We start from the raw sequence: 13,094 nt of genomic DNA, 5'->3' as shown, positions 1-13,094 counted from the left end.
AGGGAAATGCCAAGGATGACCTAGTTAGACTTGAACTTGGCTGACGTTTCATGTTTATACTAGATGTAATAACCAGCTCGTTATTTGAAGGATAATCAAATAAAGATATCTCATGTATCTCGTTAAATCAAAAAACAATCAGCAAGTCATAACACTAGCATTAGGAAAATAATCTGATTGTGTTTCCAACAACGAAAAGCTACAAGAAATCGGAAAGGTATTTTACATGGCTCACTAACGCTAATTAGAAAGCAGATTTTCACAATGGGGTGGGGTTTGGAGTGTACTTTGTACAATCCTGCCATACATTATTTTCTTATTTTAAAAGGTCTTATCATTTACTTTATGTTCCTGACCTTACTCAGATTTTCCTACTACAATTACCACATCATTTTTCTCAAATACAGAGAAAATTCACCTTTGAAACCATGCCGTTTGGCCTTTCATGCAGACTTGGTTTCGTATACAAAAAGTCCTTCTTTAAATACAGATAAATACGGTCTTCAGTAACTAATGTAGAATTGCTGCTTACAAGGCCGCCGAGATGGCTCAGCTGGGAGAGCGTCAGACTGAAGATCTAAAGAATTGCTGGTTACAAATGATTTCCTTTTATTGATTCAGATAAACTTGGCTTTTATGTGCAAATGTCTCTTTAGAAATCATATTTCTGTCATGCTTCAACTGGATGATTGATAATACAGATGGTTGATAGAAATAGAGAGAGGAAGAAAAAGGTAGAGAGAGAGGAGAGGGAAAGGAAGGAAAAGGGTAGAAAGGAAAGAAGAAAGTTGTCTTCTTGTACATATCTCCTATAAGCAAAGCTTCCAGCAGGCACCTATGTGCAGGGGACTTATCAAATTGGTGGCATCAGCAAACGGAGTAAAGACCAAGAGTTAGGGTAAAAGAAGCCACGCTTCTCTTTCTGCTTTGAAATGTTTAGGAAGACTTGGAATTTCACTATAGAGAAGTATTTATCCAACAGCATCCATTCCCTGTGGACTGAGTCACTCCAAGGTTGTTAATGTGCTTCATTTCTGGACTAATGGCCATGCCCAGTTGTCCCCATGGAGTCCCATAAAGCAGAAGTTGGAGAAGCTGAAGTGCACAAGAAGAGCAGCATGCACTCTAAGGGAGGGGTCCCCAAGCCAAAGATGTCACCTGCAAGCCTGTGCTTCCGGGCAGCAGTGCTCAGCCATCCCAAGGAAGGGTTGGATACAGAGGGTTGCACGGTTCTTGGTGTTTGAAAGTAGCTTTCCCACTGAGAGTGGTTTCAGCACAGAGACGACATGGTGAAGATCATCATTTCTCAATTAGCATTCACAGGAATTAATTCTCCACTCAATCAATAGACTTTTGGCTCTTTGGGATGGTTTGTTGTGCTATCACTGCTAAGTCATGTCCAGCAACACTAAGAAAAGGTAAAGAATATATTTTCTAGTCGATAAAATCTATACAAAAGACTAAGTACAATTGAGCTGCATCACACATGTATTTGTCTCATCGGTGATTACCTGTGCTGTTTTTTTTGGGGGGGGAGTGCTATTTGTATTAAGTCAGTTTTAATGGAATAGAAAAATACATGAAAAACCAGTAACTTATCCGTCAAATTCAGTACTAAAACAAGAATGGAAATATGTAGCATTTACTCCATACTCCACCAACAACGAAAACATTGTATATTACCTGAAAATGGGAAGATTAATAATATCTTTCCAAGTGTCAAAATTATTAGGAATTTTTCTGTTAAGGTTTTGTTTCCATGGGATGTCAACTACTCAATCCAGAGATCGTGAAAAATGTGTAACAAAGATAAAATTAATAAGAAATACAGTATATCATTTTGTCTCAATTCTAAAAGTCTGGAATGATGTTAAAATGTCATATAAACTTGTGTGCCTGTATCATAAAATTCAAACATCTGTTCTCCAAAAAAATTCAAAATCAGAATTATAGTGTTGCTGTTGGAAACTCTTTGCCTATAAATCTTCAAGAATTAGAAGGATATTCACTTGTCTTATAATAACTTCACAGTCCTGCCTCGCAGCAAAAATACAGAAAATAACACTTTGAGGTTCCATTTAGGTTTGTAATTACAAATATTGTTGAAAATAATTGCAGGTAAACATAAAACAATTACTTTTCCTATTTGTCATAAATAGGTTATGAGAATCATGCTTTAATTATGGTTTCTGGACCACTAAATCAATCAATAGGGTTTTAGCATTTAGTGTGACATTTCCCTAATGGATTGGCTGGCCCTGTGTTTTACTTTTGAAATGCCCGAGTTTCCCTAGGCACTAGTTTAGGGACAAATGTTTTTCCACATGTAGGTAATGCACAAAGAAAATCTACACGACTCAACCTGGCAGCACACACTGTCTTCCTATGCACAACCTAGTGGTATTATTGTTTTCCTTTGTTTATTTGTACCACTGCATGCTAGTTACAAGTTTCATTTTGCCATATGTCCATATATTTTGATTGTTCATTCTCCCTCATTGCAAACCTTACCCTTCCCTTTTTCTTCCTCCTGATAGTTTTCCTCTTCTGTCATAGTCTTCCTTCACCATTCCATCCATTTTTCTGAAAATGATTTCCTTCTTCTTTGTTTATATATAACATATTTTCTTTTCCCATTCCTCAGCTGATGGGCACCTCAGCTGATGGGCACCTCAGCTGGCTCCATAGCATGACTACTGTGAATTGTGCCGAGACAGACAGGTGTACAGGTATCACTCTAGCATGCTCCCTTTAATTCTTTTGGGTCTATTCTAAGGAAAGCTACAGAGCTCTCACAGTCTAATCCCTTTTCCAAAGCCCCACACCTGAACATTACTGATTGGGAACCAAGACTTCAAAACATGCAGCTTTGTAGCACATTTCAGATCCAAACCATAGTAGAGCCTTATGCTCAATGGAGGCCAGAAGAAAAGACCAACTTAATTTTTTTCTGCTTCACGTGGCTACAAGGATAGAAACAAATGGTCCTTCCTACTGTCTAATCTTTTCCTACTCTCCAAATTAAAGATACTTTTCTCTCTGGAAATTAGAGCACTTTTGTCACTTTCCATTTTAATACCCACCATGCTACATGGTTAAATGAGTAAGTATTGTGTCTATTCATCCAACACGAAAAATGTTTTTTGAATTAATGAAGATGTTCACTGTATTCATTTTCCAGCATTGCTCTATCTAATTCCCCTCTCTGCTGGGCAGAATCTTAAGTGCCTACTCAGGAGTATGGTTCAGAAAATGCTTGGCTGATCAGTAGAGCTAATACCATGATATGATTCCTAAATTAACTTCTATTGTATTTGAACCATTGTACTCTTTGGAGTCTCTTTTCTACCACAGTTAACCTGATTCAGACAAATGCAAGGTGTATAACTGGGGAAGATCAAAGGTATTGTATGGGCATTATGTCTTTGTCCAGTGTGACAGAGACACAGAATACACTACAAAAGCTGTTAATGGCAGGTTGCAGAGCTGGACTGCATGAGTCGTCTTTCCATTACTCTAACAAATACCTGAAATATTCAATTTATAAAGATAAAAGGGTTATTCTGTCTCAGGGTTCTGGAAATTTCAATCCATGATTGTTTAGCTCCATTGCTTTGGTTGAGATAGCACATCATGATGGCATGGGTGGCAGGGGAAAACCATTCACCCCATAACTGGAAAATGAAAGAAAACAAGTGGAATGAGTAGGGTCCCACTGTCTCCTTCAAAGCATGTCTCCCAATGACCTAACTTCCTCCCATGAGACTCTGCCTCCCAGTGGCTCCATCACCTTCTAAGGGTATGCCATCTTTCAATATATGGGCCTTGAAGGGCACTTTCCAAGCCATATGAAGGACCTTTTTAATTGGGTATGTGTCGTCCTACTCAAGCAAGTGGTCATTTCTACTGGGACTGTGGAGAAAACTCTAATGCTCCAGCAAAGAACTGGGTTTGAAGGAGAAGGTAGCATGAATTTCTTCTCCAGTGCCCAGAGAGGATACCATGCAAGTATTATCTAACACCACAGAGATGAAATTTTATAATGAAAACTGAAGTGATATGGCAAGGAAGATATATTTTTCAGAAATAACAGAAAGTGAACAGAAATGGAATGTTTTTGGACAGACAACACAAGACAGTGAATGGAATCCAAGTTGGAGCACTAATGCTTTTAGCATTATGAAATCAAAATTGCTCAGAAAATCTCTGTGTATTATATATTATGTTTAACAGAAAATGGTGACTTTTAGAATTTGGCAAATAACCCAATGATTCCAAATTAAAATTTAATTATAATTTGGAGCATATAATAGAATTGCATTAAATATATCACTGGATGAAAATTTGAGATTGATAAATTTTTAGTTCTATGTATAACTAAATACATCTTCAAAGGTGATCCAGGTATCAGAACATTTTCCTTTGTTAGAATATTGTATTTTTAGCATGAGAAATTGAAATAATTCATAAAAGTCTCAGATACTTAGAATTTATAAAAGTCTTTGAGATATTCAGTGTTTAATAATGGAGTAAGTATTTTAAAATAGATTTGTTCTGTTGAAAATATTTAATCCCTAGAATAATTATTCTAAGATCTTTATAAGTTTATAATTAACCTTATCAAACCTTTACTTTATTCAAGGGAGTGTAATAAAGATGTCATATTCATTAAGCCTTGGGTTTTTATTCCATCCAAGGGCATCTGGAGTTCTATTCTTTGGCTAAAGTATTGAAAAATATGGAAAGCATCACAGGGTTTTTCTCTTCTTGCTAGAAGAGAAGGTGAGCAATGCCTTTGGCTTCTGTTTTCCTCCCCTTTATATTTTCTTGTGTTATTGGTGCAAAAAAGTAATGGGCAACATAATACTTTACTGGTTATTTAGATCTCACCCCACAGAATAGTAGGGAAGTTATTATTGATGCATCAAGATCATGTTCTCATTCTTGTTAGAGACAGAACCAAGCACACAGCTCATGATTAAACAGTCTCCCCCCAGACCCTTATGGTGAAGCAACGGGATTCCATGTAGTGTTTTCTTTCAGTGTTATGTGATAAAATTAGCACTTTGACAAAAAATTAAATGAAGTGCATCCTGAAGCTTCTGTATTAAATATCAAATAGTATTATGTTAAAATACACGTGTGCATTAGAAAAACTAGATATTAAAGATTTAATAACTAGGATTATAAAGTATAAAAGTGAAAAAGAAGTTAGCAATGAATATTTCAGAAAAGATATTGAATCCAAGGAGCAGTAAATGAAACTTCTCCTTTTTATTCAAAAATGCCTTTCCTATGTATTTAAAATGATTGTATGTATCTTTTTTACTATTCATGTGTTATACCTGCAAACTAGGCTCCTATTGTATAGATGGAAAAGTGGAGGCTCAGAGAAGGTAAGATTAATCTTCGTTCATGCTGGCTGGCTTTAGAAGGACTCAAAGAGATTAAATTAACTGCATGTTAACAGAAACTAATGATGGTGAAGGACTATGAATCATAACAGGAATTCATTCCCTTTCTAATCAGGCTAATATTAGAGCAGCATCAGGTTCTTTAGTAAGGCAAAATTTAGCATTAGATTCACTAATAATGCAAAATTTATAGTGTTCTCCCACATCCTTTACTGTGGACACTTCCAATCTCCCTCACAATCATTGTCCTGCACCATTGTGGTACATTTATTAGGACTGATTGACAGTTCGTCACCCACAGTGCTCGATTAATGTGAAAGTTCAATCCTGGTGTTGTATTTTCTGTGAGTCATGAAAGTGTATCATCACACAGACCCACCAATAAAATGTCATAGGAGGTAGATTTGCTATGTTGAAAATCAGCTATCTTTTGCCTAGTCATAAATATTTTCTTTAGAATATGCTCTCCTTCCTACATTATTTTCTTTTCCTTACATTTAAAACATTTTATCATTTTGATTTTTAAGTTTTATTAGTACACATTTGCATTACAACATTATTACATTCATTGCAGGGAATTGGTACATGTACATAACACGTCTCAATTCTTTTTTCCCCTTCCCTCTACCCTCCTTTTTTGCCAGCATCAGATTCATTTATTTATCTTTTAAGTGCTTATAAAGTTAATTAACATATGTACAAATTAACAATGAGACTAATAGGCCAAAAATAACATATAAGACAATTATACTAAATCAAGGTATATTAAAAACATTGTATATGCTACATTACAGAAACTTCTCTCTCTCTCTTTCTCTCTCTCGTATTCCTACATCATTTTCTAAAACTTTCCTGAATCTCACTTTTCCCCCTAAAAACCAAGGTGTTAAATTATCCCTTTGTAGGGCCAGGGATTTACCTCAGTGGCACTGTGCTTGCCTCATAAGCGCAAGTTCTTGAGTTTGATCCCCGGTACTGGAAAAAAATTTTAAGTCATAAACTTATCCCTTTGTTTCCTGAAAGAATGGTAGTGATATATTTGCAGATGGAAAAATCTATACAATCTATAGTTTTGAAAACAAGATGGATCTGGGTTCTTCAATATCGTGTAAGTTACTCCTTAATTGCTTTAGCTTTATGAGAGTTGAAAGAGCCACTGTTGCATTTTAGCAACATTTGAAATTACGGGTCTAATGCCTCCACCACAGCTGGAAGGGAGTGGAGCCCACCACCGGGTTGTGTATGCAGTCAAATTACCAAATTCAGATGACAGCAAAGACTCAAGATACTGTATTCCTCTAGGGTCCAAATTACACATCCATCTTGTGGTGGATTTGACTTAAAGATGGAATTAGTTACAGGAAAATAAATAATTGCACTTCAAGTATGGAGCTAATAACAAGGTTAGATTAAACTGTGACTAATTGGTTATGCATAGTCAACCAACTAAAATTCACTGAGTGAATCTATGGAGGAGAAATGGAAAACAAAAAAATGAAAATGGAGATTTTTAATAAACTGCAGTCCTTGCTCTTTGAGAACAAAGATGACAAATAAATAAATGTGTACTTCATTAAAATATGCCAAACTAAATAAAATATGCTGCTGAAGGCTAACTGCTATAATAAAAACATTTTTCCTTGAGTAAGGATACTTACCACCAGATTTGGAAGTTGAATGATTCTAATTAATATGACCAATGCCATTGGGGAATGAAACTACAAATATTATCACAAAATGAGTGATGGAGCTATCACCCAAATGAAATCATAAAACCTCTCCCTTCTTCCTAGACCAGAGTGGTACTGTGTGTACATTTCTTTGTGTTGGTCATTTATTTGAAGTGAGGCAATTAATTTTTCATCAGGACAAACTTGTTACAGCATTATTAATCATCAAAACCAATGCACTGCTAGTTTATAGCATTATTCAGTGAAAGATAATTAAAGAAAATGGCATCTATAAGAACGACGGTAGAGGCTGCAGACAGGCAGGTCTGCCCGCACCATGCCGAGTCGCTTGGAACACGCTGGGTCAACCCGCTGCAGACAGGCAGGTCTGTGCACACCCTACCAAGGTCCCAAGTCGCCCAGAAGACACCGAGTCACTCCATTGCAGACAGCCACCTGGTTCCACACTACAAAGACACAGAGGACACTAGACCACCAGACAAAGGTACTGAGTCCTGCTGCTCCCGGCCCAGAGGTAGGGGCTTCTGAGCTACTGTCCCACAGCTCCTGGTCCACAGGAAGGGGCTTCCCAGTCACTATCCCTCCCACTGCTCCCAGCCCAGAGGAAAGGGATTTTGGGCCACCTTCTGTCCCGCTGCTCCCGGCCCAGAGGTAGGGGCTTCTGAGCCACCATCCCACTGCTTCTCATTCAGAGGAAGGGGATTCCCGGCCACCACCCTTCCCGCTGCTCCCAGCCCACAGGAAAGGGCTTTTGGGTCACCATCCCTACCGCTGCTCCCGGCCCCTGTCCCACCTCTCCCAACTCAGAGGAGGTAATCTGGGCAGGCGCTAACAGACCCCCGCCCCAGTCAAAATGAGAAAACACGTAAATAAGTCTCAAAACCAGGCTTCCAGATCACCTACAGCAACACCAAAGGGAAATGAGATGGAACACTCTGATACTCAACCACCTGGACCCACTGAACTGGCAACAAAAGGGGATCTGGAAAAAATGAAATCAGAAAAAATTTCTCAGATAACAGGAGAAATTGTGCCCCTAGTGCAAGACTTGATTAATAAATCTAGAGAGGAGCTCAGGAACATGATGGAATCCCAACATAAGAAACAAATGGAATCCATAAAACAGATGCAAATAGATTTCCAGGACATGAAAAACTCCATTGAAAGTCTACACAGCAGAATGAGCCAATGTGAGGACAGAATTTCACATATAGAAGATAAGATTGCAATTAGTGACCAGGAAAAGAAAAATTGCTTCAAAATTATAAGGGAACATGAGAAATCAATCCAGCAGCTGCTAGATGATGCAAAAAAGAATAACATAAGACTGATTGGGCTCAATGAACAAACAGGAGAGAGTGGAGATGACATAAAAAATCTCTTCACAGAAATAATGGAAGAAAACTTCCCAAGCAGGGGAAAAGAGCTTGACATACAGATAAGTGAGGCATATAGGACTCCAAATAGCCTTGATCAAAAAAAATCTACACATAGGCATATAATTGTTAAGATTCCAGAAACTCAGCAGAAGAACAAAGTTCTCCAAGCAGTCAGAGAAAAGAAACAAATCACAAACAAAGGAAAGCCCATCAGAATCACAGCAGACTTCTCAACACAAACCATCAAGGCAAGAAGAGCTTGGAGTGACATATTCCAAGACCTAAAAGAAAACAGCCTCCAACCCAGATTGATGTACCTTGCAAAACTATCTTTCAAAATGGATGGAGAAATAAGATACTTTCATGACAAAGAGCACCTTAGGAACTTCATGAATACCAAACCAGCACTCCAAAGAATTTTACACAATATCCTAGGAACAGACATTGAGGATCACAACCCCAGGAAGCAAAGCAGAAGGAACCCATCTGGCATGACAAGAAATTAAGTGTAAAGGGGGAGAACCCAACAAAAAGAAAAAGTCATGGCAATGACAAGTCAATACGTTTCAGTTATAACCATCAATGTTAATGGTCTCAATTCACCAATCAAAAGAAATAGACTGGCAGAATGGGTCAAGAAGCAAAATCCAACAATATGCTGCATACAAGAAACACACTTAATTCAAAAGGAAACACATAGACTGAAAGTTAAAGGGTGGAAAACAATACTCCATGCAACAGGAACCTGAAAAAAAGCAGGAGTAGCTATCCTCTTTGCAGATCAAGTAGATTTCAAACCAACACTGATTAAGAGAGACGAAGAAAGACACTACATCCTTGTAAAGGGAAGAATCCAAGAGGAAGAGATGACAATCATAAATATCTATGCACCAAACACTAGTGTGCCCCACTATATCAAACAAATACTAACAGACATGAAAAGTCATATATGCACTAATACAATTGTAGTGGGGGACCTCAACACCCCACTGTCACAAATAGATAGATCAAATAGACAAAAAATAAGTAATGAAATACTAGAACTCAATCGAACTCTTGAACAAATGAACTTAACAGATGTTTACAGAGTCTTCCACCCCACAGAATCAAAATACACATTCTTCTCAGCTGCACATGGGTCATTCTTCAAAATAGACCACATACTCACACATAGAACATGTTTAAGGAAGTGCAAAGGAATTGAAGTTATCCCCTGTATATTATCAGACCATAGTGCAACGAAATTGGAGATCCATAGCAAAAGAAACTCAAAAAATTTCATAAACACATGGACATTGAACAACACACTTCTGAATAACCAATGGGTCACAGAGGAAATTAAAGAAGAAATCAGACAGTTCCTTCAATTAAATGACAATGACAATACAACATATCAGAATCTATGGGACACAATAAAAGCAGTCTTATGAGGGAAATTCATAGCAGTGAATACACATATTAGGAAAACAGAACGAGCCCAATTAAACAACCTGATGCTGAACCTCAAGCTTCTAGAAAAAGAAGAACAGGACAACTCCAAAGCTCATACAAGGGAGGAAATTATAAATATCAGAGGAGAAATCAGTGCAATGGAGACTAAGAGAACGATACAGAAAAAACAATGAAGCCAAGAGTTGGTTCTTTGAAAGAATCAACAAAATTGACAAACCTTTAGCCAACCTTGTCAGGAAAAGGAAAGAAAAGGCCCAAATCCATGCAATTAGGAATGAAAAGGGTGAAATTACAACAGACCCAGCAGAAATCCAGAGGATCATCAATACCGACTTCCAGAACCTATATGCCAATAAGATGGACAACACAGAAGAAATGGACAGATTCCTAGATACATATGAATTACCAAAGTTGAATGAAGAAGACCTAAAAATTCTGAACAACCCAATATCAACCAATGAAACTGAAAATGTAATTAAAAACTTATCAACTAAGAAAAGCCCAGGCCCTGATGGCTTCACTGCTGAATTCGACAAGACATTTAGAGAGGAACCACTGCCACTACTGTTTAAACTCTTCAATGAAATTGAAAGGGAAGCAATACTCCCAAATTCATTCCTGGAAGCAAGCATCACCTTGATCCCCAAAGCAGAGAAAGACCCAACTGAAAAAGAGAACTATAGGCCAATCTCACTAAGGAACATAGATGCAAAAATCCTTAATAAGATAGTGGCAAACAGAATCCAGAAGATCATCAAGAAGATCATACACCCTGATCAAGTGGGATTCATCCCAGGGATGCAGGGATGGTTCAATATACACAAATCAATCAATGTAATACACTAAATCAATAGAGCCAAGGACAAAAACCATATGATTATCTCCATAGATGCAGAAAAAGCATTTGACAAAATCCAACATGCATTTATGATAAAAACCCTACAAAACATTGGAATAAATGGTCTCTACCTCAAACTGATAGAAGCCATCTATGAAAAACCAACAGCCAATATCATACTAAATGTTCAAAAACTGAAATCCTTCACACTCAAATCAGGAACAAGGCAAGGATGTCCACTATCACCACTCTTGTTCAATATAGTTCTGGAAACATTAGCCACAGCAATTAGACAAGAGAAAGAAATAAAAGGAATAAAGATAGGAAATGAAGAAGTCAAATTGTAATTATTTGCAGATGACATGATGCTCTATATAGAAGACCCCAAGAACTCCACCAAAAGTCTTCTAGACTTAATAACCAAATTCAGTCAAGTAGCTGGTTACAAGGTCAATACACAAAAATCAATAGCTTTCCTCTACACCAATGACAGACTCCCTGAGAGAGAAATAGGGCAAATAATTCCTTTCACAATAGCATCCAAAAAACTGAAATACCTAGGAATCATCCTAACAAAAGAAATCAAAGACCTCTTCTCTGAAAACTATAGCACTCTGAAAAGAGAGATTGAAGATGATATCAGAAAATGGACAGACATCCCCTGCTCCTGGGTAGGAAGGATTAATATAGTGAAAATGGCCATACTTCCAAAACTGCTATATAGATTTAATGCAATTCCAATTGAGATTCCAGCAGCATACTTCATGGACCTTGAGAAAACAATCCAAAAATTCATTTAGAACAAGAAGAGACTCAGAATAGCACAAGGAATTCTAGGTAACAGAGACACAGCAGGGGGTATCACAATCCCCAACCTGCAACTATACTACAAAGCTACTGTGATAAAAACAGCATGGTACTGGCAAAGAAACAGACCTGAGGACCAGTGGAACAGATTAGAAGATGCAAAAACAATGCCAGACACACTCAGCCATCTCATCTTTGACAAAGGAGCTAAACATCCTCACTGGAGGAAAGATAGCCTCTTTAGTAAATGGTGCTGGGAAAATTGGGCTTCAACTTGCCAAAGATTAAAACTAGACCTGTATCTCTCACCATGCACTAAACTAAAATCAAAATGGATTAAAGATCTAAATATTAAAATAGAAACTCTGAACCAGTTGGAATAGAGGTTAGGTAGAACCCTTGAAGACATTGGTGTAGAAAAAGATTTTATGAATGAGACCTCAGTTGCCCGTGAACTAGCACAAACAATCAACAAATGGGATCTCTTCTTATTAAAAGGCTTCTGCACAGCAAGAGAAACCACCAGCAGTGTGAAGAGACAACCCACAATGGGGGAAAAAATCTTCACCTGCTCTTCCTCAGACAAAGGTCTACTATCTCGAATCTATAAAGAACTTAAAAAGATGAGACCTCCCAAATTTAAAGACCCAATCCAAAAATGGGCATCTGAAATGAACAGACATTTCTCAGACAAAGAAGTAGAAATAGCAAATAAATACATGAAAAAATGTTCAACATCACTGGTCATTCGAGAGATGCAGATGAAAACAACGCTGAGATTCCACTTCACTCCAGAAAGAATGGCTGCTATCATGAAATCAACTAATAACAAATGCTGGCGGGGCTGTGGGGAAAGAGGAACCCTGCCCCACTGCTGGTGGGTGTGTAGACTGGTGCAAGCACTGTGGAAATCAGTATGGAGATACCTCAAAGAACTAGGACTGGAAGTCCCATTTGACCCCGCTATTCCACTGCTGGGGATCTTCCCCAAAGAATTAAAAGAATCATAGCACAGTGATATATGTGAGCCCAAGTTCATAGCAGCACAGTTTGTAAGGGCTAAACCTTGAAACAGCCCAAATGCCCATCAACTGGAGACTGGATAAAGAAAATGTGGGGTTTTTTTATAAAATGGAGTACTACTCAGCCATAAAAAATGAAAAATTAGAGACACTTATAGCTAAGTGGATGCACATTGAGGTGATACTCTTAAGTGAAATAAATAGGACACACATGAATAAATACTGAATAGTTTCTCTGGTGTGAGAAACTGAAAGTGTAAATAAGGACTAAAGGTATAATAGGTAATGTGAAATAGGAAGAAAAGGGGCAAAGGGGAAGGAGGTGGGAGGGCTAGGGGAAAGGATAGAAGGGAATGGGATTAATATGAGAAAATGGAAAAATAGAAACAAAATCTTTGTAAATTGGGAGGAATGGAGGGGTTGAAGGGAGGGCTGGGAAGGGTGAAAAATAAGAACCAAGAGAGACTATGAAAAGGTGCAAATTTCCAATG

At 37.7% G+C, this 13,094-nt stretch overlaps 1 protein-coding gene across 1 annotated transcript in view; it reads right to left on the bottom strand.

The window, feature by feature from the left end:
- Window positions 1-6: 6 nt before the first annotated feature.
- LOC147821749 (uncharacterized) overlaps window positions 7-13,094 on the bottom strand; it is a 120,055-nt gene continuing 106,967 nt past the window's right edge. Inside the window, exon 7 of the transcript XR_015446592.1 lies at window positions 7-1,408. The gene's annotated coding sequence lies outside the window, so the exon portion shown is untranslated. The remainder of the gene's footprint in view (window positions 1,409-13,094) is intronic.

Source organism: Heterocephalus glaber, unplaced genomic scaffold (genome assembly GCF_053883595.1).
Source record: "Heterocephalus glaber isolate CG9 unplaced genomic scaffold, H.glaber_assembly_v1.0 deba00001717, whole genome shotgun sequence".
Lineage (NCBI taxonomy): Eukaryota > Metazoa > Chordata > Mammalia > Rodentia > Bathyergidae > Heterocephalus > Heterocephalus glaber.
This window is presented reverse-complemented; position numbering and strand designations above follow the sequence as displayed.